Source organism: Nematostella vectensis, chromosome 9 (assembly GCF_932526225.1).
Source record: "Nematostella vectensis chromosome 9, jaNemVect1.1, whole genome shotgun sequence".
NCBI classification, from domain to species: Eukaryota; Metazoa; Cnidaria; class Anthozoa; order Actiniaria; family Edwardsiidae; genus Nematostella; species Nematostella vectensis.
The window spans coordinates 16,866,474-16,890,449 of record NC_064042.1 but is presented as its reverse complement, the minus strand read 5'-3'; the positions used below and the strand labels follow the sequence as shown (position 1 = coordinate 16,890,449).

Sequence of the window (23,976 nt, the reverse complement as noted above, 5' to 3'; positions counted from 1 at the left end):
GACACATTTTTCAGGTTGGCCTCGTTAGCGCAGTAGGCAGCGCGTCAGTCTCATAATCAAATGTACAAATCTGAAGGTCGTGAGATCGATCCTCACACGGGTCATATTTTTTTCTTTTGAAAACGAAAGACTCTATGAACGGTTTGACGAAAACACCACAAACACGCATAGAAAAGGCACATTTCCCATGTAGGCGTCGTTAGCGCAATAGGCAGCGCGTCAGTCTCATAATGAAATCTAGAAATCTGAAGGTCGTGAGTTCGATCCTCACACGGGGTACTTTTTTTCCTTTTAAAAACGAATGACTCTTTCAGCGGTTTGACAAAACACACAACAAACACGCATAGAGAAGAGACTTTTCTCATGTTGGCCTCGTTAGCGCAGTAGGCAGCGCGTCAGTCTCATAATCAAATCTAGAAATCTGAAGGTAGTGAGTTCGATCATCACACGGGGCATATTTTTTCTTTTGAAAACGAATGGCTCTATGAGCGGTTTGACAAAAAACACAACTAACACGCATAGAGCAGACACTTTTCTCATGTTGGCCTCGTTAGCGCAGTAGGCAGCGCGTCAGTATCATAATCGAATGTAGAAATCTGAATGTCGTGAGTTCAATCCTCAGACGGGGCATATTTTTTTCTTTTGAAAACGAATGACTCTATGACCGGTTTGACGAAAACACCACAAACACGCATAGAGAAGACACATTTCTCATGTTAGCCTCGTTAGCGCAGTAGGCAGCGCGTCAATCTCATAATCAAATCTAGAAATCTGAAGGTCGTGAGTTCGATCCTCACACGGGGCACATTTTTTTTTCTTTTGAAAACGAATGACTCTTTGAGCGGTTTGACAAAAAACACAACAAACACGCATAGAGAAGAGACTTTTCTCATGTTGGCCTCGTTAGCGCAGTAGGCAGCGCGTCAGTCTCATAATCAAATCTAGAAATCTGAAGGTCGTGAGTTCGATCATCACACGGGACACATTTTTTTCTTTTCAAAACGAATGACTCTATGACCTGTTTAAAGAAAACACCACAGACACGCATAGAGAAGACGCATTTCTCATGTTGGCCTCGTTAGCGCAGTAGACAGCGCGTCAGTCTCATAATCAAATGTAGAAATCTGAAGGTCGTGAGTTCGATCCTCACACGGGGCATATTTTTTTTTCTTTTCAAACGAATGACTCTATGAGCGGTTTGACAAAAAACACAACAAACACGCATAGAGAAGACACTTTTCTCATGTTGGCCTCGTTAGCGCAGTAGGCAGCGCGTCAGTATCACAATCGAATGTAGAAATCTGAATGTCGTGAGTTCGATCCTTAGACGGGGCATATTTTTTTCTTTTGAAAACGAATGACTCTATGACCGGTTTGACGAAAACACCACAAACACGCATAGAGAAGACACATTTCTCATGTTAGCCTCGTTAGCGCAGTAGGCAGCGCGCCAGTCTCATAATCAAATGTAGAAATCTGAAGGTCATGAGTTCGATCCTCACACGGGGCATATTTTTTTTCTTTTGAAAACGAATGACTCTATGACCGGTTTGACAAAACACCACAAACACGCATAGAAAAGGCACATTTCCCATGTAGGCGTCGTTAGCGCAATAGGCAGCGCGTCAGTCTCATAATGAAATCTAGAAATCTGAAGGTCGTGAGTTCGATCCTCACACGGGGTACATTTTTTTTCTTTTGAAAACGAATGACTCTTTCAGCGGTTTGACAAAAAACACAACAAACACGCATAGAGAAGAGACTTTTCTCATGTTGGCCTCGTTAGCGCAGTAGGCAGCGCGTCAGTCTCATAATCAAATCTAGAAATCTGAAGGTAGTGAGTTCGATCATCACACGGGGCATATTTTTTCTTTTGAAAACGAATGGCTCTACGAGCGGTTTGACAAAAAACACAACTAACACGCATAGAGAAGACACTTTTCTCATGTTGGCCTCGTTAGCGCAGTAGGCAGCGCGTCAGTATCATAATCGAATGTAGAAATCTGAATGTCGTGAGTTCAATCCTCAGACGGGGCATATTTTTTTCTTTTGAAAACGAATGACTCTATGACCGGTTTGACGAAAACACCACAAACACGCATAGAGAAGACACATTTCTCATGTTAGCCTCGTTAGCGCAGTAGGCAGCGCGTCAGCCTCATAATCTGATTTAGAAATATGAAGGTCGTGAGTTCGATCCTCACACAGGGCATATTTTTTTCTTTTGAAAACGAATGACTCTATGACCGGTTTGACAAAAAACACAACAAACACGCATAGAGAAGAGACTTTTCTCATGTTGGCCTCGTTAGCGCAGTAGGCGGCGCGTCAATATCATAATCGAATGTAGAAATCTGAATGTCGTGAGTTCGATCCTCACACGGGGCATATTTTTCTTTTGAAAACGAATGACTCTATGACCGGTTTGACAAAAACACCACAAACACACATAGAGAAGACACATTTTCCATGTAGGCGTCGTTAGCGCAATAGGCAGCGCGTCAGTCTCATAATCTGATTTAGAAATATGAAGGTCGTGATTTCGATCCTCACACAGGGCATATTTTTTTTCTTTTGAAAACGAATGACTCTATAACCGGTTTGACGAAAACACCACAAACACGCATAGAGAATACACATTTTTCAGGTTGGCCTCGTTAGCGCAGTAGGCAGCGCGTCAGTCTCATAATCAAATGTACAAATCTGAAGGTCGTGAGATCGATCCTCACACGGGTCATATTTTTTTCTTTTGAAAACGAAAGACTCTATGAACGGTTTGACGAAAACACCACAAACACGCATAGAAAAGGCACATTTCCCATGTAGGCGTCGTTAGCGCAATAGGCAGCGCGTCAGTCTCATAATGAAATCTAGAAATCTGAAAGTCGTGAGTTCGATCCTCACACGGGGTACATTTTTTTCTTTTGAAAACGAATGACTCTTTCAGCGGTTTGACAAAAAACACAACAAACACGCATAGAGAAGAGACTTTTCTCATGTTGGCCTCGTTAGCGCAGTAGGCAGCGCGTCAGTCTCATAATCAAATCTAGAAATCTGAAGGTAGTGAGTTCGATCATCACACGGGGCATATTTTTTCTTTTGAAAACGAATGACTCTATGACCGGTTTGACGAAAACACCACAAACACGCATAGAAAAGACACATTTCTCATGTTGCCTCATTAGCGCAGTAGGCGGCGCGTCAATATCATAATCGAATGTAGAAATCTGAATGTCGTGAGTTCGATCCTCACACAGGGCATATTTTTTCTTTTGAAAACGAATGACTCTATGACCGATTTGACGAAAACACCACAAATACGCATAGAGAAGAAACATTTCTCATGTTGGCCTCGTTAGCGCAGTATGCAGCGCGTCAGTCTCATAATCAAATGTAGAAATCGGAAGGTCGTGAGTTCGATCCTCATACGGGGCATATTTTATTCTTTTGAAAACGAATGACTCTATGACCGGTTTGACAAAAAAACACCACAAAAACGCATAGAGAAGTCACTTTTCTCATTTTGGCCTCGTTAGCGCAGTAGGCAGCGCGTCAGTCTCATAATCTGATTTAAAAATCTGAAGGTCTTGAGTTCGATCCTCACACGAGGCATATTTTTTTCTTTTGAAAACGAATGACTCTATGACCGGTTTGACAAAAACACCACAAATACACATAGAGAAGACACATTTCTCATGTTGGGCTCGTTAGCGCAGTAGGCGGCGAGTCAGTATAATAATCGAATGTAGAAATCTGAATGTCATGAGTTCGATCCTCACACGGGGCATATTTTTCCTTTGAAAACGAATGACTCTATGACCGGTTTGACGAAAACACTACAAACACGCATAGAAAAGACACATTTCCCATGTATGCGTCGTTAGCGCAATAGGCAGCTCGTCAGTCTCATAATCTGATTTAGAAATCTGAAGGTCGTGAGTTCGATCCTCACACGGGGCACAATTTTTTTCTTTTGAAAACGAATGACTCTATGAGCGGTTTGACAAAAAACACAACAAACACGCATAGAGAAGACACTTTTCTCATGTTGGCCTCGTTAGCGCAGTAGGCAGCGCGTCAGTATCACAATCGAATGTAGAAATCTGAATGTCGTGAGTTCGATCCTTAGACGGGGCATATTTTTTTCTTTTGAAAACGAATGACTCTATGACCGGTTTGACGAAAACACCACAAACACACATAGAGAAGACACATTTCTCATGTTAGCCTCGTTAGCGCAGTAGGCAGCGCGTCAGTCTCATAATCAAATGTAGAAATCTGAAGGTCGTGAGTTCGATCCTCACACGGGGCATATTTCTTTTCTTTTGAAAACGAATGACTCTATGACCGGTTTGACGAAAACACCACAAACACGCATAGAGAAGACACATTTTTCTGGTTGGCCTCGTTAGCGCAGTAGGCGGCGCGTCAATATCAGAATCGAATGTAGAAATCTGAATGTCGTGAGTTCGATCCTCAAACGGGGCATATTTTTTCTTTTGAAAACGAATGACTCTATGACCGGTTTGAGGAAAACACCACAAACACGCATAGAGAAGACACATTTCTTATGTTGGCCTTGTTAGCGCAGTAGGAAGCGCGTCGGTATCATAATCAAATCTAGAAATCTGAAGGTCGTGAGTTCGATCCTCACACGGGGCACATTTTTTTTTCTTTTGAAAACGAATGACTCTATGAGCGGTTTGACAAAAAACACAACAAACACGCATAGAGAAGACACTTTTCTCATGTTGGCCTCGTTAGCGCAGTAGGTAGCGCGTCAGTCTCATACTCAAATCTAGAAATCTGAAGGTCGTGAGTTCGATCCTCACACGGGGAATATTTTTTTTCTTTTGAAAACGAATGACTCTATGACCGGTTTGACAAAAACACCACAAACACGTATAGAGAAGACACATTTCTCAGGTTGGCCTCGTTAGCGCAGTAGGCAGCGCGTCAGTCTCATAATCAAATGTAGAAATCTTAAGGTCGTGAGCTCAATCCTCAGACGGGGCATATTTTTTCTTTTGAAAACGAAAGACTCTATGACCGGTTTGACGAAAACACCACAAACACGAATAGAAAAGGCACATTTCCCATGTAGGCGTCGTTAGCGCAATAGGCAGCGCGTCAGTCTCATAATCAAATCTAGAAATCTGAAGGTCGTGAGTTCGATCCTCACACGGGGCACAATTTTTTTTCTTTTGAAAACGAATGACTCTATGAGCGGTTTGACAAAAAACACAACAAACACGCATAGAAAAGACACTTTTCTCATGTTGGCCTCGTTAGCGCAGTAGGCAGCGCGTCAGTATCACAATCGAATGTAGAAATCTGAATGTCGTGAGTTCGATCCTTAGACGGGGCATATTTTTTTCTTTTGAAAACGAATGACTCTATGACCGGTTTGACGAAAACACCACAAACACGCATAGAGAAGACACATTTCTCATGTTAGCCTCGTTAGCGCAGTAGGCAGCGCGTCAGTCTCATAATCAAATGTAGAAATCTGAAGGTCGTGAGTTCGATCCTCACACGGGGCATATTTCTTTTCTTTTGAAAACGAATGACTCTATGACCGGTTTGACGAAAACACCACAAACACGCATAGAGAAGACACATTTTTCAGGTTGGCCTCGTTAGCGCAGTAGGCGGCGCGTCAATATCAGAATCGAATGTAGAAATCTGAATGTCGTGAGTTCGATCCTCAAACGGGGCATATTTTTTCTTTTGAAAACGAATGACTCTATGACCGGTTTGACGAAAACACCACAAACACGCATAGAGAAGACACATTTCTTATGTTGGCCTTGTTAGCGCAGTAGGAAGCGCGTCAGTATCATAATCAAATCTAGAAATCTGAAGGTCGTGAGTTCGATCCTCACACGGGGCACATTTTTTTTTCTATTGAAAACGAATGACTCTATGAGCGGTTTGACAAAAAACACAACAAACACGCATAGAGAAGACACTTTTCTCATGTTGGCCTCGTTAGCGCAGTAGGTAGCGCGTCAGTCTCATACTCAAATCTAGAAATCTGAAGGTCGTGAGTTCGATCCTCACACGGGGAATATTTTATTCTTTTGAAAACGAATGACTCTATGACCGGTTTGACGAAAACACCACAAACACGCATAGAGAAGACACATTTTTCAGCTTGGCCTCGTTAGCGCAGTAGGCGGCGCGTCAATATCAGAATCGAATGTAGAAATCTGAATGTCGTGAGTTCGATCCTCAAACGGGGCATATTTTTTCTTTTGAAAACGAATGACTCTATGACCGGTTTGACGAAAACACCACAAACACGCATAGAGAAGACACATTTCTTATGTTGGCCTTGTTAGCGCAGTAGGCAGCGCGTCAGTCTCATAATCAAATCTAGAAATCTGAAGGTAGTGAGTTCGATCATCACACGGGGCATATTTTTTCTTTTGAAAACGAATGGCTCTATGAGCGGTTTGACAAAAAACACCACAAACACACATAGAGAAGACACATTTCTCATGTTGGCCTCATTAGCGCAGTAGGCGGCGCGTCAATATCATAATCGAATGTAGAAATCTGAATGTCGTGAGTTCGATCCTCACACGGGGCATATTTTTTCTTTTGAAAACGAATGACTCTATGACCGGTTTGACAAAAACACCACAAACACACATAGAGAAGACACATTTTCCATGTAGGCGTCGTTAGCGCAATAGGCAGCGCGTCAGTCTCATAATCTGATTTTGAAATATGAAGGTCGTGATTTCGATCCTCACACAGGGCATATTTTTTTTTCTTTTGAAAACGAATGACTCTATAACCGGTTTGACGAAAACACCACAAACACGCATAGAGAAGACACATTTTTCAGGTTGGCCTCGTTAGCGCAGTAGGCAGCGCGTCAGTCTCATAATCAAATGTACAAATCTGAAGGTCGTGAGATCGATCCTCACACGGGTCATATTTTTTTCTTTTGAAAACGAAAGACTCTATGAACGGTTTGACGAAAACACCACAAACACGCATAGAAAAGGCACATTTCCCATGTATTCGTCGTTAGCGCAATAGGCAGCGCGTCAGTCTCATAATGAAATCTAGAAATCTGAAGGTCGTGAGTTCGATCCTCACACGGGGTACATTTTTTTCTTTTGAAAACGAATGACTCTTTCAGCGGTTTGACAAAAAACACAACAAACACGCATAGAGAAGAGACTTTTCTCATGTTGGCCTCGTTAGCGCAGTAGGCAGCGCGTCAGTCTCATAATCAAATCTAGAAATCTGAAGGTAGTGAGTTCGATCATCACACGGGGCATATTTTTTCTTTTGAAAACGAATGGCTCTATGAGCGGTTTGACAAAAAACACATTTAACACGCATAGAGAAGACACTTTTCTCATGTTGGCCTCGTTAGCGCAGTAGGCAGCGCGTCAGTATCATAATCGAATGTAGAAATCTGAATGTCGTGAGTTCAATCCTCAGACGGGGCATATTTTTTTCTTTTTAAAACGAATGACTCTATGACCGGTTTGACGAAAACACCACAAACACGCATAGAGAAGACACATTTCTCATGTTAGCCTCGTTAGCGCAGTAGGCAGCGCGTCAATCTCATAATCTAGAAATCTCAAGGTCGTGAGTTCGATCCTCACACGGGGCATATTTTTTTCTTTTGAAAACGCAAGAAACACGCATAGAGAAGACACATTTCTCATGTTGGCCTCGTTAACGCAGTAGGCAGCGCGTCGGTCTCATAATCTGATTTAGAAATCTGAAGGTCGTGAGTTCGATCCTCACACGTGGCATATTTTTTTTAAACGAATGACTGTATGACCGGTTTGACGAAAACACCACAAACACGCAGAAAGAAGACACATTTCCCATGTAGTCCTAGTCAGCGCAGTAGGCAGCGCGTCAGTCTTATAATCTGATTTAGAAATCTAAAGGTCGTGAGTTCGATCCTCACACGAGGCATATTTTTTTTCTTTTGTAAACGAAAGATTCTATGACCGGTTTGACGAAAACACCACAAACACGCATAGAAAAGACACATTTCTCATGTTGGCCTTGTTAGCGCAGTAGGCAGCGCGACAGTCTCATAATCAAATGTAGAAATCGGAAGGTCGTGAGTTCGATCCTCACACGGGGCATATCTTATTCTTTTGAAAACGAATGACTCTATGACCGGTTTGACGAAAACACCACAAACACGCATAGAGAAGACACATTTCTCATGTTGCCTCATTAGCGCAGTAGGCGGCGCGTCAATATCATAATCGAATGTAGAAATCTGAATGTCGTGAGTTCGATCCTCACACGGGGCATATTTTTTCTTTTGAAAACGAATGACTCTATGACCGATTTGACGAAAACACCACAAATACGCATAGAGAAGAAACATTTCTCATGTTGGCCTCGTTAGCGCAGTATGCAGCGCGTCAGTCTCATAATCAAATGTAGAAATCGGAAGGTCGTGAGTTCGATCCTCACACGGGGCATATTTTATTCTTTTGAAAACGAATGACTCTATGACCGGTTTGACAAAAACACACCACAAAAACGCATAGAGAAGTCACTTTTCTCATTTTGGCCTCGTTAGCGCAGTAGGCAGCGCGTCAGTCTCATAATCTGATTTAAAAATCTGAAGGTCTTGAGTTCGATCCTCACACGAGGCATATTTTTTTCTTTTGAAAACGAATGACTCTATGACCGGTTTGACAAAAACACCACAAATACACATAGAGAAGACACATTTCTCATGTTGGGCTCGTTAGCGCAGTAGGCGGCGAGTCAGTATAATAATCGAATGTAGAAATCTGAATGTCATGAGTTCGATCCTCACACGGGGCATATTTTTCCTTTGAAAACGAATGACTCTATGACCGGTTTGACGAAAACACCACAAACACGCATAGAAAAGACACATTTCCCATGTATGCGTCGTTAGCGCAATAGGCAGCTCGTCAGTCTCATAATCTGATTTAGAAATCTGAAGGTCGTGAGTTCGATCCTCACACGGGGCACAATTTTTTTCTTTTGAAAACGAATGACTCTATGAGCGGTTTGACAAAAAACACAACAAACACGCATAGAGAAGACACTTTTCTCATGTTGGCCTCGTTAGCGCAGTAGGCAGCGCGTCAGTATCACAATCGAATGTAGAAATCTGAATGTCGTGAGTTCGATCCTTAGACGGGGCATATTTTTTTCTTTTGAAAACGAATGACTCTATGACCGGTTTGACGAAAACACCACAAACACACATAGAGAAGACACATTTCTCATGTTAGCCTCGTTAGCGCAGTAGGCAGCGCGTCAGTCTCATAATCAAATGTAGAAATCTGAAGGTCGTGAGTTCGATCCTCACACGGGGCATATTTCTTTTCTTTTGAAAACGAATGACTCTATGACCGGTTTGACGAAAACACCACAAACACGCATAGAGAAGACACATTTTTCTGGTTGGCCTCGTTAGCGCAGTAGGCGGCGCGTCAATATCAGAATCGAATGTAGAAATCTGAATGTCGTGAGTTCGATCCTCAAACGGGGCATATTTTTTCTTTTGAAAACGAATGACTCTATGACCGGTTTGAGGAAAACACCACAAATACGCATAGAGAAGACACATTTCTTATGTTGGCCTTGTTAGCGCAGTAGGAAGCGCGTCGGTATCATAATCAAATCTAGAAATCTGAAGGTCGTGAGTTCGATCCTCACACGGGGCACATTTTTTTTTCTTTTGAAAACGAATGACTCTATGAGCGGTTTGACAAAAAACACAACAAACACGCATAGAGAAGACACTTTTCTCATGTTGGCCTCGTTAGCGCAGTAGGTAGCGCGTCATTCTCATACTCAAATCTAGAAATCTGAAGGTCGTGAGTTCGATCCTCACACGGGGAATATTTTTTTTCTTTTGAAAACGAATGACTCTATGACCGGTTTGACAAAAACACCACAAACACGTATAGAGAAGACACATTTCTCAGGTTGGCCTCGTTAGCGCAGTAGGCAGCGCGTCAGTCTCATAATCAAATGTAGAAATCTTAAGGTCGTGAGCTCAATCCTCAGACGGGGCATATTTTTTCTTTTGAAAACGAAAGACTCTATGACCGGTTTGACGAAAACACCACAAACACGAATAGAAAAGGCACATTTCCCATGTAGGCGTCGTTAGCGCAATAGGCAGCGCGTCAGTCTCATAATCAAATCTAGAAATCTGAAGGTCGTGAGTTCGATCCTCACACGGGGCACAATTTTTTTTCTTTTGAAAACGAATGACTCTATGAGCGGTTTGACAAAAAACACAACAAACACGCATAGAGAAGACACTTTTCTCATGTTGGCCTCGTTAGCGCAGTAGGCAGCGCGTCAGTATCACAATCGAATGTAGAAATCTGAATGTCGTGAGTTCGATCCTTAGACGGGGCATATTTTTTTCTTTTGAAAACGAATGACTCTATGACCGGTTTGACGAAAACACCATAAACACGCATAGAGAAGACACATTTCTCATGTTAGCCTCGTTAGCGCAGTAGGCAGCGCGTCAGTCTCATAATCAAATGTAGAAATCTGAAGGTCGTGAGTTCGATCCTCACACGGGGCATATTTCTTTTCTTTTGAAAACGAATGACTCTATGACCGTTTTGACGAAAACACCACAAACACGCATAGAGAAGACACATTTTTCAGGTTGGCCTCGTTAGCGCAGTAGGCGGCGCGTCAATATCAGAATCGAATGTAGAAATCTGAATGTCGTGAGTTCGATCCTCAAACGGGGCATATTTTTTCTTTTGAAAACGAATGACTCTATGACCGGTTTGACGAAAACACCACAAACACGCATAGAGAAGACACATTTCTTATGTTGGCCTTGTTAGCGCAGTAGGAAGCGCGTCAGTATCATAATCAAATCTAGAAATCTGAAGGTCGTGAGTTCGATCCTCACACGGGGCACATTTTTTTTTCTATTGAAAACGAATGACTCTATGAGCGGTTTGACAAAAAACACAACAAACACGCATAGAGAAGACACTTTTCTCATGTTGGCCTCGTTAGCGCAGTAGGTAGCGCGTCAGTCTCATACTCAAATCTAGAAATCTGAAGGTCGTGAGTTCGATCCTCACACGGGGAATATTTTTTTTCTTTTGAAAACGAATGACTCTATGACCGGTTTGACAAAAACACCACAAACACGTATAGAGAAGACACATTTCTCAGGTTGGCCTCGTTAGCGCAGTAGGCAGCGCGTCAGTCTCATAATCAAATGTAGAAATCTTAAGGTCGTGAGCTCAATCCTCAGACGGGGCATATTTTTTCTTTTGAAAACGAAAGACTCTATGACCGGTTTGACGAAAACACCACAAACACGAATAGAAAAGGCACATTTCCCATGTAGGCGTCGTTAGCGCAATAGGCAGCGCGTCAGTCTCATAATCAAATCTAGAAATCTGAAGGTCGTGAGTTCGATCCTCACACGGGGCACAATTTTTTTTCTTTTGAAAACGAATGACTCTATGAGCGGTTTGACAAAAAACACAACAAACACGCATAGAGAAGACACTTTTCTCATGTTGGCCTCGTTAGCGCAGTAGGCAGCGCGTCAGTATCACAATCGAATGTAGAAATCTGAATGTCGTGAGTTCGATCCTTAAACGGGGCATATTTTTTTCTTTTGAAAACGAATGACTCTATGACCGGTTTGACGAAAACACCACAAACACGCATAGAGAAGACACATTTCTCATGTTAGCCTCGTTAGCGCAGTAGGCAGCGCGTCAGTCTCATAATCAAATGTAGAAATCTGAAGGTCGTGAGTTCGATCCTCACACGGGGCATATTTTATTCTTTTGAAAACGAATGACTCTATGACCGGTTTGACGAAAACACCACAAACACGCATAGAGAAGACACATTTTTCAGGTTGGCCTCGTTAGCGCAGTAGGCGGCGCGTCAATATCAGAATCGAATGTAGAAATCTGAATGTCGTGAGTTCGATCCTCAAACGGGGCATATTTTTTCTTTTGAAAACGAATGACTCTATGACCGGTTTGACGAAAACACCACAAACACGCATAGAGAAGACACATTTCTTATGTTGGCCTTGTTAGCGCAGTAGGAAGCGCGTCAGTATCATAATCAAATCTAGAAATCTGAAGGTCGTGAGTTCGATCCTCACACGGGGCACATTTTTTTTTCTTTTGAAAACGAATGACTCTATGAGCGGTTAAACAAAAAACACAACAAACACGCATAGAGAAGATACTTTTCTCATGTTGGCCTCGTTAGCGCAGTAGGTAGCGCGTCAGTCTCATACTCAAATCTAGAAATCTGAAGGTCGTGAGTTCGATCCTCACACGGGGCATATTTTTTTTCTTTTGAAAACGAATGACTCTATGACCGGTTTGACGAAAACACCACAAACACGTATAGAGAAGACACATTTCTCAGGTTGGCCTCGCTAGCGCAGTAGGCAGCGTGTCAGTCTCATAATCAAATGTAGAAATCTGAAGGTCGTGAGTTCGATCCTCACACGGGGCATATTTTATTCTTTTGAAAACGATTGACTCTATGACCGGTTTGACAAAAAAACACCACAAACACGCATAGAGAATACACTTTTCTCATGTTGGCCTCGTTAGCGCAGTAGGCAGCGCGTCAGTCTCATAATCGAATGTAGAAATCTGAAGGTCATGAGTTCGATCCTCACGCGGGGCATATTTTTCTCTTTTGAAAACAAATGACTCTATGAGCGGTTTGACGAAAACACCACAAACACGCATAGAAAAGACGCATTTCTCATGTTGGCCTCGTTAGCGCAGTAGGCAGCGCGTCAGTCTCATAATCAAATCTAGAAATCTGAAGGTCGTGAGTTCGATCCTCACAAGGGGCACATTTTTTTTCTTTTGAAAACGAATGACTCTATGAGCGGTTTGACAAAAAACACAACAAACACGCATAGAGAAGACACTTTTCTCATGTTGGCCTCGTTAGCGCAGTAGGCAGCGCGTCAGTATCATAATCGAATGTAGAAATCTGAATGTTGTGAGTTCGATCCTCAGACGGGGCATATTTTTTTTCTTTTGAAAACGAATGACTCTATGACCGGTTTGACGAAAACACCACAAACACGCATAGAGAAGACACATTTCTCATGTTAGCCTCGTTAGCGCAGTAGGCAGCGCGTCAGTCTCATAATCAAATGTAGAAATCTGAAGGTCGTGAGTTCGATCCTCACACGGGGCATATTTTTTTTCTTTTGAAAACGAATGACTCTATGACCGGTTTGACAAAAACACCACAAACACGCATAGAGAAGACATATTTTTCATGTTGGCCTCGTTAGCGCAGTAGGCGGAGCGTCAATATCATAATCGAATGTAGAAATCTTAATGTTGTGAGTTCGATCCTCACACGGGGCATATTTGTTCTTTTTAAAACGAAAGACTCTATGACCGGTTTGACGAAAACACCACAAACACGCATAGAAAAGACGCATTTCTCATGTTGGCCTCGTTAGCGCAGTAGGCAGCGCGTCAGTCTCATAATCGAATGTAGAAATCTGAATGTCGTGAGTTCGATCCTCAGACGGGGCATATTTTTTTCTTTTGAAAACGAATGACTCTATGACTGGTTTGACGAAAACACCACAAACACGCATAGAGAAGACACATTACTTATGTTAGCCTCGTTAGCGCAGTAGGCAGCGCGTCAGTCTCATAATCTGATTTAGAAATATGAAGCTTCGTGAGTTCGATCCTCACACAGGGCATATTTTTTTCTATTGAAAACGAATGACTCTATGACCGGTTTGACGAAAACACCACAAACACGCATAGAGAAGACACATTTTTCAGGTTGGCCTCGTTAGCGCAGTAGGCAGCGCGTCAGTCTCATAATCAAATGTAGAAATCTTAAGGTCGTGAGCTCAATCCTCAGGCGGGGCATATTTTTTCTTTTGAAAACGAAAGACTCTATGACCGGTTTGACAAAAACACCACAAACACGAATAGAAAAGGCACATTTCCCATGTAGGCGTCGTTAGCGCAATAGGCAGCGCGTCAGTCTCATAATCAAATCTAGAAATCTGAAGGTCGTGAGTTCGATCCTCACACGGGGCACAATTTTTTTTCTTTTGAAAACGAATGACTCTATGAGCGGTTTGACAAAAAACACAACAAACACGCATAGAGAAGACACTTTTCTCATGTTGGCCTCGTTAGCGCAGTAGGCAGCGCGTCAATATCAGAATCGAATGTAGAAATCTGAATGTCGTGAGTTCGATCCTTAGACGGGGCATATTTTTTTCTTTTGAAAACGAATGACTCTATGACCGGTTTGACGAAAACACCACAAACACGCATAGAGAAGACACATTTCTCATGTTAGCCTCGTTAGCGCAGTAGGCAGCGCGTCAGTCTCATAATCAAATGTAGAAATCTGAAGGTCGTGAGTTCGATCCTCACACGGGGCATATTTCTTTTCTTTTGAAAACGAATGACTCTATGACCGGTTTGACGAAAACACCACAAACACGCATAGAGAAGACACATTTTTCTGGTTGGCCTCGTTAGCGCAGTAGGCGGCGCGTCAATATCAGAATCGAATGTAGAAATCTGAATGTCGTGAGTTCGATCCTCAAACGGGGCATATTTTTTCTTTTGAAAACGAATGACTCTATGACCGGTTTGACGAAAACACCACAAACACGCATAGAGAAGACACATTTCTTATGTTGGCCTTGTTAGCGCAGTAGGAAGCGCGTCAGTATCATAATCAAATCTAGAAATCTGAAGGTCGTGAGTTCGATCCTCACACGGGGCACATTTTTTTTTCTTTTGAAAACGAATGACTCTATGAGCGGTTTGACAAAAAACACAACAAACACGCATAGAGAAGACACTTTTCTCATGTTGGCCTCGTTAGCGCAGTAGGTAGCGCGTCGGTCTCATACTCAAATCTAGAAATCTGAAGGTCGTGAGTTCAATCCTCACACGGGGAATATTTTTTTCTTTTGAAAACGAATGACTCTATGACCGGTTTGACAAAAACACCACAAACACGTATAGAGAAGACACATTTCTCAGGTTGGCCTCGTTAGCGCAGTAGGCAGCGCGTCAGTCTCATAATCAAATGTAGAAATCTTAAGGTCGTGAGCTCAATCCTCAGACGGGGCATATTTTTTCTTTTGAAAACGAAAGACTCTATGACCGGTTTGACGAAAACACCACAAACACGAATAGAAAAGGCACATTTCCCATGTAGGCGTCGTTAGCGCAATAGGCAGCGCGTCAGTCTCATAATCAAATCTAGAAATCTGAAGGTCGTGAGTTCGATCCTCACACGGGGCACAATTTTTTTTCTTTTGAAAACGAATGACTCTATGAGCGGTTTGACAAAAAAACACAACAAACACGCATAGAGAAGACACTTTTCTCATGTTGGCCTCGTTAGCGCAGTAGGCAGCGCGTCAGTATCACAATCGAATGTAGAAATCTGAATGTCGTGAGTTCGATCCTTAGACGGGGCATATTTTTTTCTTTTGAAAACGAATGACTCTATGACCGGTTTGACGAAAACACCACAAACACGCATAGAGAAGACACATTTCTCATGTTAGCCTCGTTAGCGCAGTAGGCAGCGCGTCAGTCTCATAATCAAATGTAGAAATCTGAAGGTCGTGAGTTCGATCCTCACACGGGGCATATTTCTTTTCTTTTGAAAACGAATGACTCTATGACCGGTTTGACGAAAACACCACAAACACGCATAGAGAAGACACATTTTTCAGGTTGGCCTCGTTAGCGCAGTAGGCGGCGCGTCAATATCAGAATCGAATGTAGAAATCTGAATGTCGTGAGTTCGATCCTCAAACGGGGCATATTTTTTCTTTTGAAAACGAATGACTCTATGACCGGTTTGACGAAAACACCACAAACACGCATAGAGAAGACACATTTCTTATGTTGGCCTTGTTAGCGCAGTAGGAAGCGCGTCAGTATCATAATCAAATCTAGAAATCTGAAGGTCGTGAGTTCGATCCTCACACGGGGCACATTTTTTTTTCTATTGAAAACGAATGACTCTATGAGCGGTTTGACAAAAAACACAACAAACACGCATAGAGAAGACACTTTTCTCATGTTGGCCTCGTTAGCGCAGTAGGTAGCGCGTCAGTCTCATACTCAAATCTAGAAATCTGAAGGTCGTGAGTTCGATCCTCACACGGGGAATATTTTTTTTCTTTTGAAAACGAATGACTCTATGACCGGTTTGACAAAAACACCACAAACACGTATAGAGAAGACACATTTCTCAGGTTGGCCTCGTTAGCGCAGTAGGCAGCGCGTCAGTCTCATAATCAAATGTAGAAATCTTAAGGTCGTGAGCTCAATCCTCAGACGGGGCATATTTTTTCTTTTGAAAACGAAAGACTCTATGACCGGTTTGACGAAAACACCACAAACACGAATAGAAAAGGCACATTTCCCATGTAGGCGTCGTTAGCGCAATAGGCAGCGCGTCAGTCTCATAATCAAATCTAGAAATCTGAAGGTCGTGAGTTCGATCCTCACACGGGGCACAATTTTTTTTCTTTTGAAAACGAATGACTCTATGAGCGGTTTGACAAAAAACACAACAAACACGCATAGAGAAGACACTTTTCTCATGTTGGCCTCGTTAGCGCAGTAGGCAGCGCGTCAGTATCACAATCGAATGTAGAAATCTGAATGTCGTGAGTTCGATCCTTAGACGGGGCATATTTTTTTCTTTTGAAAACGAATGACTCTATGACCGGTTTGACGAAAACACCACAAACACGCATAGAGAAGACACATTTCTCATGTTAGCCTCGTTAGCGCAGTAGGCAGCGCGTCAGTCTCATAATCAAATGTAGAAATCTGAAGGTCGTGAGTTCGATCCTCACACGGGGCATATTTTATTCTTTTGAAAACGAATGACTCTATGACCGGTTTGACGAAAACACCACAAACACGCATAGAGAAGACACATTTTTCAGGTTGGCCTCGTTAGCGCAGTAGGCGGCGCGTCAATATCAGAATCGAATGTAGAAATCTGAATGTCGTGAGTTCGATCCTCAAACGGGGCATATTTTTTCTTTTGAAAACGAATGACTCTATGACCGGTTTGACGAAAACACCACAAACACGCATAGAGAAGACACATTTCTTATGTTGGCCTTGTTAGCGCAGTAGGAAGCGCGTCAGTATCATAATCAAATCTAGAAATCTGAAGGTCGTGAGTTCGATCCTCACACGGGGCACATTTTTTTTTCTTTTGAAAACGAATGACTCTATGAGCGGTTAAACAAAAAACACAACAAACACGCATAGAGAAGATACTTTTCTCATGTTGGCCTCGTTAGCGCAGTAGGTAGCGCGTCAGTCTCATACTCAAATCTAGAAATCTGAAGGTCGTGAGTTCGATCCTCACACGGGGCATATTTTTTTTCTTTTGAAAACGAATGACTCTATGACCGGTTTGACGAAAACACCACAAACACGTATAGAGAAGACACATTTCTCAGGTTGGCCTCGCTAGCGCAGTAGGCAGCGTGTCAGTCTCATAATCAAATGTAGAAATCTGAAGGTCGTGAGTTTGATCCTCACACGGGGCATATTTTATTCTTTTGAAAACGATTGACTCTATGACCGGTTTGACAAAAAAACACCACAAACACGCATAGAGAATACACTTTTCTCATGTTGGCCTCGTTAGCGCAGTAGGCAGCGCGTCAGTCTCATAATCGAATGTAGAAATCTGAAGGTCATGAGTTCGATCCTCACGCGGGGCATATTTTTCTCTTTTGAAAACAAATGACTCTATGAGCGGTTTGACGAAAACACCACAAACACGCATAGAAAAGACGCATTTCTCATGTTGGCCTCGTTAGCGCAGTAGGCAGCGCGTCAGTCTCATAATCAAATCTAGAAATCTGAAGGTCGTGAGTTCGATCCTCACAAGGGGCACATTTTTTTTCTTTTGAAAACGAATGACTCTATGAGCGGTTTGACAAAAAACACAACAAACACGCATAGAGAAGACACTTTTCTCATGTTGGCCTCGTTAGCGCAGTAGGCAGCGCGTCAGTATCATAATCGAATGTAGAAATCTGAATGTTGTGAGTTCGATCCTCAGACGGGGCATATTTTTTTTCTTTTGAAAACGAATGACTCTATGACCGGTTTGACGAAAACACCACAAACACGCATAGAGAAGACACATTTCTCATGTTAGCCTCGTTAGCGCAGTAGGCAGCGCGTCAGTCTCATAATCAAATGTAGAAATCTGAAGGTCGTGAGTTCGATCCTCACACGGGGCATATTTTTTTTCTTTTGAAAACGAATGACTCTATGACCGGTTTGACGAAAACACCACAAACACGCATAGAGAAGACATATTTTTCATGTTGGCCTCGTTAGCGCAGTAGGCGGAGCGTCAATATCATAATCGAATGTAGAAATCTTAATGTTGTGAGTTCGATCCTCACACGGGGCATATTTGTTCTTTTGAAAACGAAAGACTCTATGACCGGTTTGACGAAAACACCACAAACACGCATAGAAAAGACGCATTTCTCATGTTGGCCTCGTTAGCGCAGTAGGCAGCGCGTCAGTCTCATAATCGAATGTAGAAATCTGAATGTCGTGAGTTCGATCCTCAGACGGGGCATATTTTTTTCTTTTGAAAACGAATGACTCTATGACTGGTTTGACGAAAACACCACAAACACGCATAGAGAAGACACATTACTTATGTTAGCCTCGTTAGCGCAGTAGGCAGCGCGTCAGTCTCATAATCTGATTTAGAAATATGAAGCTTCGTGAGTTCGATCCTCACACAGGGCATATTTTTTTCTATTGAAAACGAATGACTCTATGACCGGTTTGACGAAAACACCACAAACACGCATAGAGAAGACACATTTTTCAGGTTGGCCTCGTTAGCGCAGTAGGCAGCGCGTCAGTCTCATAATCAAATGTAGAAATCTTAAGGTCGTGAGCTCAATCCTCAGGCGGGGCATATTTTTTCTTTTGAAAACGAAAGACTCTATGACCGGTTTGACGAAAACACCACAAACACGAATAGAAAAGGCACATTTCCCATGTAGGCGTCGTTAGCGCAATAGGCAGCGCGTCAGTCTCATAATCAAATCTAGAAATCTGAAGGTCGTGAGTTCGATCCTCACACGGGGCACAATTTTTTTTCTTTTGAAAACGAATGACTCTATGAGCGGTTTGACAAAAAAACACAACAAACACGCATAGAGAAGACACTTTTCTCATGTTGGCCTCGTTAGCGCAGTAGGCAGCGCGTCAATATCAGAATCGAATGTAGAAATCTGAATGTCGTGAGTTCGATCCTTAGACGGGGCATATTTTTTTCTTTTGAAAACGAATGACTCTATGACCGGTTTGACGAAAACACCACAAACACGCATAGAGAAGACACATTTCTCATGTTAGCCTCGTTAGCGCAGTAGGCAGCGCGTCAGTCTCATAATCAAATGTAGAAATCTGAAGGTCGTGAGTTCGATCCTCACACGGGGCATATTTCTTTTCTTTTGAAAACGAATGACTCTATGACCGGTTTGACGAAAACACCACAAACACGCATAGAGAAGACACATTTTTCTGGTTGGCCTCGTTAGCGCAGTAGGCGGCGCGTCAATATCAGAATCGAATGTAGAAATCTGAATGTCGTGAGTTCGATCCTCAAACGGGGCATATTTTTTCTTTTGAAAACGAATGACTCTATGACCGGTTTGACGAAAACACCACAAACACGCATAGAGAAGACACATTTCTTATGTTGGCCTTGTTAGCGCAGTAGGAAGCGCGTCAGTATCATAATCAAATCTAGAAATCTGAAGGTCGTGAGTTCGATCCTCACACGGGGCACATTTTTTTTTCTTTTGAAAACGAATGACTCTATGAGCGGTTTGACAAAAAACACAACAAACACGCATAGAGAAGACACTTTTCTCATGTTGGCCTCGTTAGCGCAGTAGGTAGCGCGTCGGTCTCATACTCAAATCTAGAAATCTGAAGGTGGTGAGTTCAATCCTCACACGGGGAATATTTTTTTCTTTTGAAAACGAATGACTCTATGACCGGTTTGACAAAAACACCACAAACACGTATAGAGAAGACACATTTCTCAGGTTGGCCTCGTTAGCGCAGTAGGCAGCGCGTCAGTCTCATAATCAAATGTAGAAATCTTAAGGTCGTGAGCTCAATCCTCAGACGGGGCATATTTTTTCTTTTGAAAACGAAAGACTCTATGACCGGTTTGACGAAAACATCACAAACACGAATAGAAAAGGCACATTTCCCATGTAGGCGTCGTTAGCGCAATAGGCAGCGCGTCAGTCTCATAATCAAATCTAGACATCTGAAGGTCGTGAGTTCGATCCTCACACGGGGCACAATTTTTTTTCTTTTGAAAACGAATGACTCTATGAGCGGTTTGACAAAAAACACAACAAACACGCATAGAGAAGACACTTTTCTCATGTTGGCCTCGTTAGCGCACTAGGCAGCGCGTCAGTATCACAATCGAATGTAGAAATCTGAATGTCGTGAGTTCGATCCTTAGACGGGGCATATTTTTTTCTTTTGAAAACGAATGACTCTATGACCGGTTTGACGAAAACACCACAAACACGCATAGAGAAGACACATTTCTCATGTTAGCCTCGTTAGCGCAGTAGGCAGCGCGTCAGTCTCATAATCAAATGTAGAAATCTGAAGGTCGTGAGTTCGATCCTCACACGGGGCATATTTCTTTTCTTTTGAAAACGAATGACTCTATGACCGGTTTGACGAAAACACCACAAACACGCATAGAGAAGACACATTTTTTAGGTTGGCCTCGTTAGCGCAGTAGGCGGCGCGTCAATATCAGAATCGAATGTAGAAATCTGAATGTCGTGAGTTCGATCCTCAAACGGGGCATATTTTTTCTTTTGAAAACGAATGACTCTATGACCGGTTTGACGAAAACACCACAAACACGCATAGAGAAGACACATTTCTTATGTTGGCCTTGTTAGCGCAGTAGGAAGCGCGTCAGTATCATAATCAAATCTAGAAATCTGAAGGTCGTGAGTTCGATCCTCACACGGGGCACATTTTTTTTTCTTTTGAAAACGAATGACTCTATGAGCGGTTTGACAAAAAACACAACAAACACGCATAGAGAAGACACTTTTCTCATGTTGGCCTCGTTAGCGCAGTAGGTAGCGCGTCAGTCTCATACTCAAATCTAGAAATCTGAAGGTCGTGAGTTCGATCCTCACACGGGGAATATTTTTTTTCTTTTGAAAACGAATGACTCTATGACCTGTTTGACAAAAACACCACAAACACGTATAGAGAAGACACATTTCTCAGGTTGGCCTCGCTAGCGCAGTAGGCAGCGTGTCAGTCTCATAATCAAATGTAGAAATCTGAAGGTCGTGAGTTCGATCCTCACACGGGGCATATTTTATTCTTTTGAAAACGATTGACTCTATGACCGGTTTGACAAAAAAACACCACAAACACGCATAGAGAATACACTTTTCTCATGTTGGCCTCGTTAGCGCAGTAGGCAGCGCGTCAGTCTCATAATCGAATGTAGAAATCTGAAGGTCTTGAGTTCGATCCTCACGCGGGGCATATTTTTCTCTTTTGAAAACAAATGACTCTATGAGCGGTTTGACGAAAACACCACAAACACGCATAGAAAAGACGCATTTCTCATGTTGGCCTCGTTAGCGCAGTAGGCAGCGCGTCAGTCTCATAATCAAATGTAGAAATCTGAAGGTCGTGAGCTCGATCCTCACACGGGGCATATTTTTTCTTTTGAAAACGAAAGACTCTATGACCGGTTTGACGAAAACACCACAAACACGAATAGAAAAGGCACATTTCCCATGTAGGCGTCGTTAGCGCAATAGGCAGCGCGTCAGTCTCATAATCAAATCTAGAAATCTGAAGGTCGTGAGTTCGATCCTCACAAGGGGCACATTTTTTTTCTTTTGAAAACGAATGACTCTATGAGCGGTTTGACGAAAACACCACAAACACGCATAGAGAAGACACATTTTTCAGGTTGGCCTCGTTAGCGCAGTAGGCGGCGCGTCAATATCAGAATCGAATGTAGAAATCTGAATGTCGTGAGTTCGATCCTCAAACGGGGCATATTTTTTCTTTTGAAAACGAATGACTCTATGACCGGTTTGACGAAAACACCACAAACACGCATAGAGAAGACACATTTCTTATGTTGGCCTTGTTAGCGCAGTAGGAAGCGCGTCAGTATCATAATCAAATCTAGAAATCTGAAGGTCGTGAGTTCGATCATCACACGGGGCACATTTTTTTTTTTCAAAACGAATGACTCTATGACCGGTTTGAAGAAAACACCACAGACACACATAGAGAAGACGCATTTCTCATGTTGGCCTCGTTAGCGCAGTAGACAGAGCGTCAGTCTCATAATCAAATGTAGAAATCTGAAGGTCATGAGTTCGATCCTCAAACGGGGCATATTTTTTTTATTTTGAAAACGAATGACTCTATGAGCGGTTTGACGAAAGCACCACAAACACGCATAGAAAAGACCCATTTCTCATGTTGGCCTCGTTAGCGCAGTAGGCAGCGCGTCAGTCTCATAATCAAATGTAGAAATCTGAAGGTCGTGAGTTCGATCCTCACACGGGGCATATTTTTTTCTTTTGAAAACGTATGACTCTATGACAAGTTTGAAGAAAATACCACAAACACGCATAGAGAAGACACATTTCTCAGGTTGGCCTCGCTAGCGCAGTAGGCAGCGCGTCAGTCTCATAATCAAATGTAGAAATCTGAAGGTCGTGAGTTCGATCCTCACACGGGGCATATTTTTTTTTCTTTTGAAAACGAATGACTCTATGACCGGTTTGACGAAAACACCACAAACACGCATAGAGAAGACACATTTCTCATGTTAGCCTCGTTAGCGCAGTAGGCAGCGCGCCAGTGTCATAATCAAATGTAGAAATCTGAAGGTCATGAGTTCGATCCTCACACGGGGCATATTTTTTTTCTTTTGAAAACGAATGACTCTATGACCGGTTTGACAAAACACCACAAACACACATAGAGAAGACACATTTCTCATGTTGGCCTCATTAGCGCAGTAGGCGGCGCGTCAATATCATAATCGAATGTAGAAATCTGAATGTCGTGAGTTCGATCCTCAAACGGGGCATATTTTTTCTTTTGAAAACGAATGACTCTATGACCGGTTTGACAAAAACACCACAAACACACATAGAGAAGACACATTTTCCATGTAGGCGTCGTTAGCGCAATAGGCAGCGCGTCAGTCTTATAATCTGATTTAGAAATCTGAAGGTCGTGAGTTCGATCCTCACACGGGGCACATTTTTTTTTCTTTTGAAAACGAATGACTCTTTGAGCGGTTTGACAAAAAACACAACAAACACGCATAGAGAAGACACTTTTCTCATGTTGGCCTCGTTAGCGCAGTAGGTAGCGCGTCAGTCTCATACTCAAATCTAGAAATCTGAAGGTCGTGAGTTCGATCCTCACACGGGGAATATTTTTTTTCTTTTGAAAACGAATGACTCTATGACCGGTTTGACAAAAATACCACAAACACGTATAGAGAAGACACATTTCTCAGGTTGGCCTCGTTAGCGCAGTAGGCAGCGCGTCAGTCTCATAATCAAATGTAGAAATCTTAAGGTCGTGAGCTCAATCCTCAGACGGGGCATATTTTTTCTTTTGAAAACGAAAGACTCTATGACCGGTTTGACGAAAACACCACAAACACGAATAGAAAAGGCACATTTCCCATGTAGGCGTCGTTAGCGCAATAGGCAGCGCGTCAGTCTCATAATCAAATCTAGACATCTGAAGGTCGTGAGTTCGATCCTCACACGGGGCACAATTTTTTTTCTTTTGAAAACGAATGACTCTA

At 42.6% G+C, this 23,976-nt stretch overlaps 17 non-coding genes across 17 annotated transcripts; all 17 read left to right on the top strand.

Moving 5' to 3' along the window:
* The first annotated feature begins 1,072 nt into the window (after positions 1 to 1,072).
* On the top strand, positions 1,073 to 1,158 carry Trnam-cau. Its single transcript is given in 2 exon segments — positions 1,073 to 1,109; positions 1,123 to 1,158. It is a non-coding gene; the product is annotated as a tRNA-Met (tRNA).
* A 3,068-nt stretch (positions 1,159 to 4,226) lies between these two features.
* On the top strand, positions 4,227 to 4,312 carry Trnam-cau. The gene is given in 2 exon segments: positions 4,227 to 4,263; positions 4,277 to 4,312. It is a non-coding gene; the product is annotated as a tRNA-Met (tRNA).
* Positions 4,313 to 5,457: 1,145 nt separating this feature from the next.
* On the top strand, positions 5,458 to 5,543 carry Trnam-cau. Its single transcript is given in 2 exon segments — positions 5,458 to 5,494; positions 5,508 to 5,543. It is a non-coding gene; the product is annotated as a tRNA-Met (tRNA).
* A 3,728-nt stretch (positions 5,544 to 9,271) lies between these two features.
* Trnam-cau lies at positions 9,272 to 9,357 on the top strand. Its single transcript is given in 2 exon segments — positions 9,272 to 9,308; positions 9,322 to 9,357. It is a non-coding gene; the product is annotated as a tRNA-Met (tRNA).
* A 1,145-nt stretch (positions 9,358 to 10,502) lies between these two features.
* Trnam-cau lies at positions 10,503 to 10,588 on the top strand. The gene is given in 2 exon segments: positions 10,503 to 10,539; positions 10,553 to 10,588. It is a non-coding gene; the product is annotated as a tRNA-Met (tRNA).
* Positions 10,589 to 11,733: 1,145 nt separating this feature from the next.
* On the top strand, positions 11,734 to 11,819 carry Trnam-cau. The gene is given in 2 exon segments: positions 11,734 to 11,770; positions 11,784 to 11,819. It is a non-coding gene; the product is annotated as a tRNA-Met (tRNA).
* A 441-nt stretch (positions 11,820 to 12,260) lies between these two features.
* Positions 12,261 to 12,346, top strand: Trnam-cau. Its single transcript is given in 2 exon segments — positions 12,261 to 12,297; positions 12,311 to 12,346. It is a non-coding gene; the product is annotated as a tRNA-Met (tRNA).
* Positions 12,347 to 13,141: 795 nt separating this feature from the next.
* On the top strand, positions 13,142 to 13,227 carry Trnam-cau. Its single transcript is given in 2 exon segments — positions 13,142 to 13,178; positions 13,192 to 13,227. It is a non-coding gene; the product is annotated as a tRNA-Met (tRNA).
* A 1,142-nt stretch (positions 13,228 to 14,369) lies between these two features.
* Positions 14,370 to 14,455, top strand: Trnam-cau. The gene is given in 2 exon segments: positions 14,370 to 14,406; positions 14,420 to 14,455. It is a non-coding gene; the product is annotated as a tRNA-Met (tRNA).
* A 1,145-nt stretch (positions 14,456 to 15,600) lies between these two features.
* On the top strand, positions 15,601 to 15,686 carry Trnam-cau. Its single transcript is given in 2 exon segments — positions 15,601 to 15,637; positions 15,651 to 15,686. It is a non-coding gene; the product is annotated as a tRNA-Met (tRNA).
* Positions 15,687 to 16,831: 1,145 nt separating this feature from the next.
* Trnam-cau lies at positions 16,832 to 16,917 on the top strand. The gene is given in 2 exon segments: positions 16,832 to 16,868; positions 16,882 to 16,917. It is a non-coding gene; the product is annotated as a tRNA-Met (tRNA).
* Positions 16,918 to 17,358: 441 nt separating this feature from the next.
* Positions 17,359 to 17,444, top strand: Trnam-cau. The gene is given in 2 exon segments: positions 17,359 to 17,395; positions 17,409 to 17,444. It is a non-coding gene; the product is annotated as a tRNA-Met (tRNA).
* Positions 17,445 to 18,239: 795 nt separating this feature from the next.
* On the top strand, positions 18,240 to 18,325 carry Trnam-cau. Its single transcript is given in 2 exon segments — positions 18,240 to 18,276; positions 18,290 to 18,325. It is a non-coding gene; the product is annotated as a tRNA-Met (tRNA).
* Positions 18,326 to 19,468: 1,143 nt separating this feature from the next.
* On the top strand, positions 19,469 to 19,554 carry Trnam-cau. Its single transcript is given in 2 exon segments — positions 19,469 to 19,505; positions 19,519 to 19,554. It is a non-coding gene; the product is annotated as a tRNA-Met (tRNA).
* A 1,144-nt stretch (positions 19,555 to 20,698) lies between these two features.
* Trnam-cau lies at positions 20,699 to 20,784 on the top strand. Its single transcript is given in 2 exon segments — positions 20,699 to 20,735; positions 20,749 to 20,784. It is a non-coding gene; the product is annotated as a tRNA-Met (tRNA).
* A 1,844-nt stretch (positions 20,785 to 22,628) lies between these two features.
* On the top strand, positions 22,629 to 22,714 carry Trnam-cau. Its single transcript is given in 2 exon segments — positions 22,629 to 22,665; positions 22,679 to 22,714. It is a non-coding gene; the product is annotated as a tRNA-Met (tRNA).
* Positions 22,715 to 23,329: 615 nt separating this feature from the next.
* Positions 23,330 to 23,415, top strand: Trnai-uau. Its single transcript is given in 2 exon segments — positions 23,330 to 23,366; positions 23,380 to 23,415. It is a non-coding gene; the product is annotated as a tRNA-Ile (tRNA).
* The last annotated feature ends 561 nt before the right edge of the window (positions 23,416 to 23,976 follow it).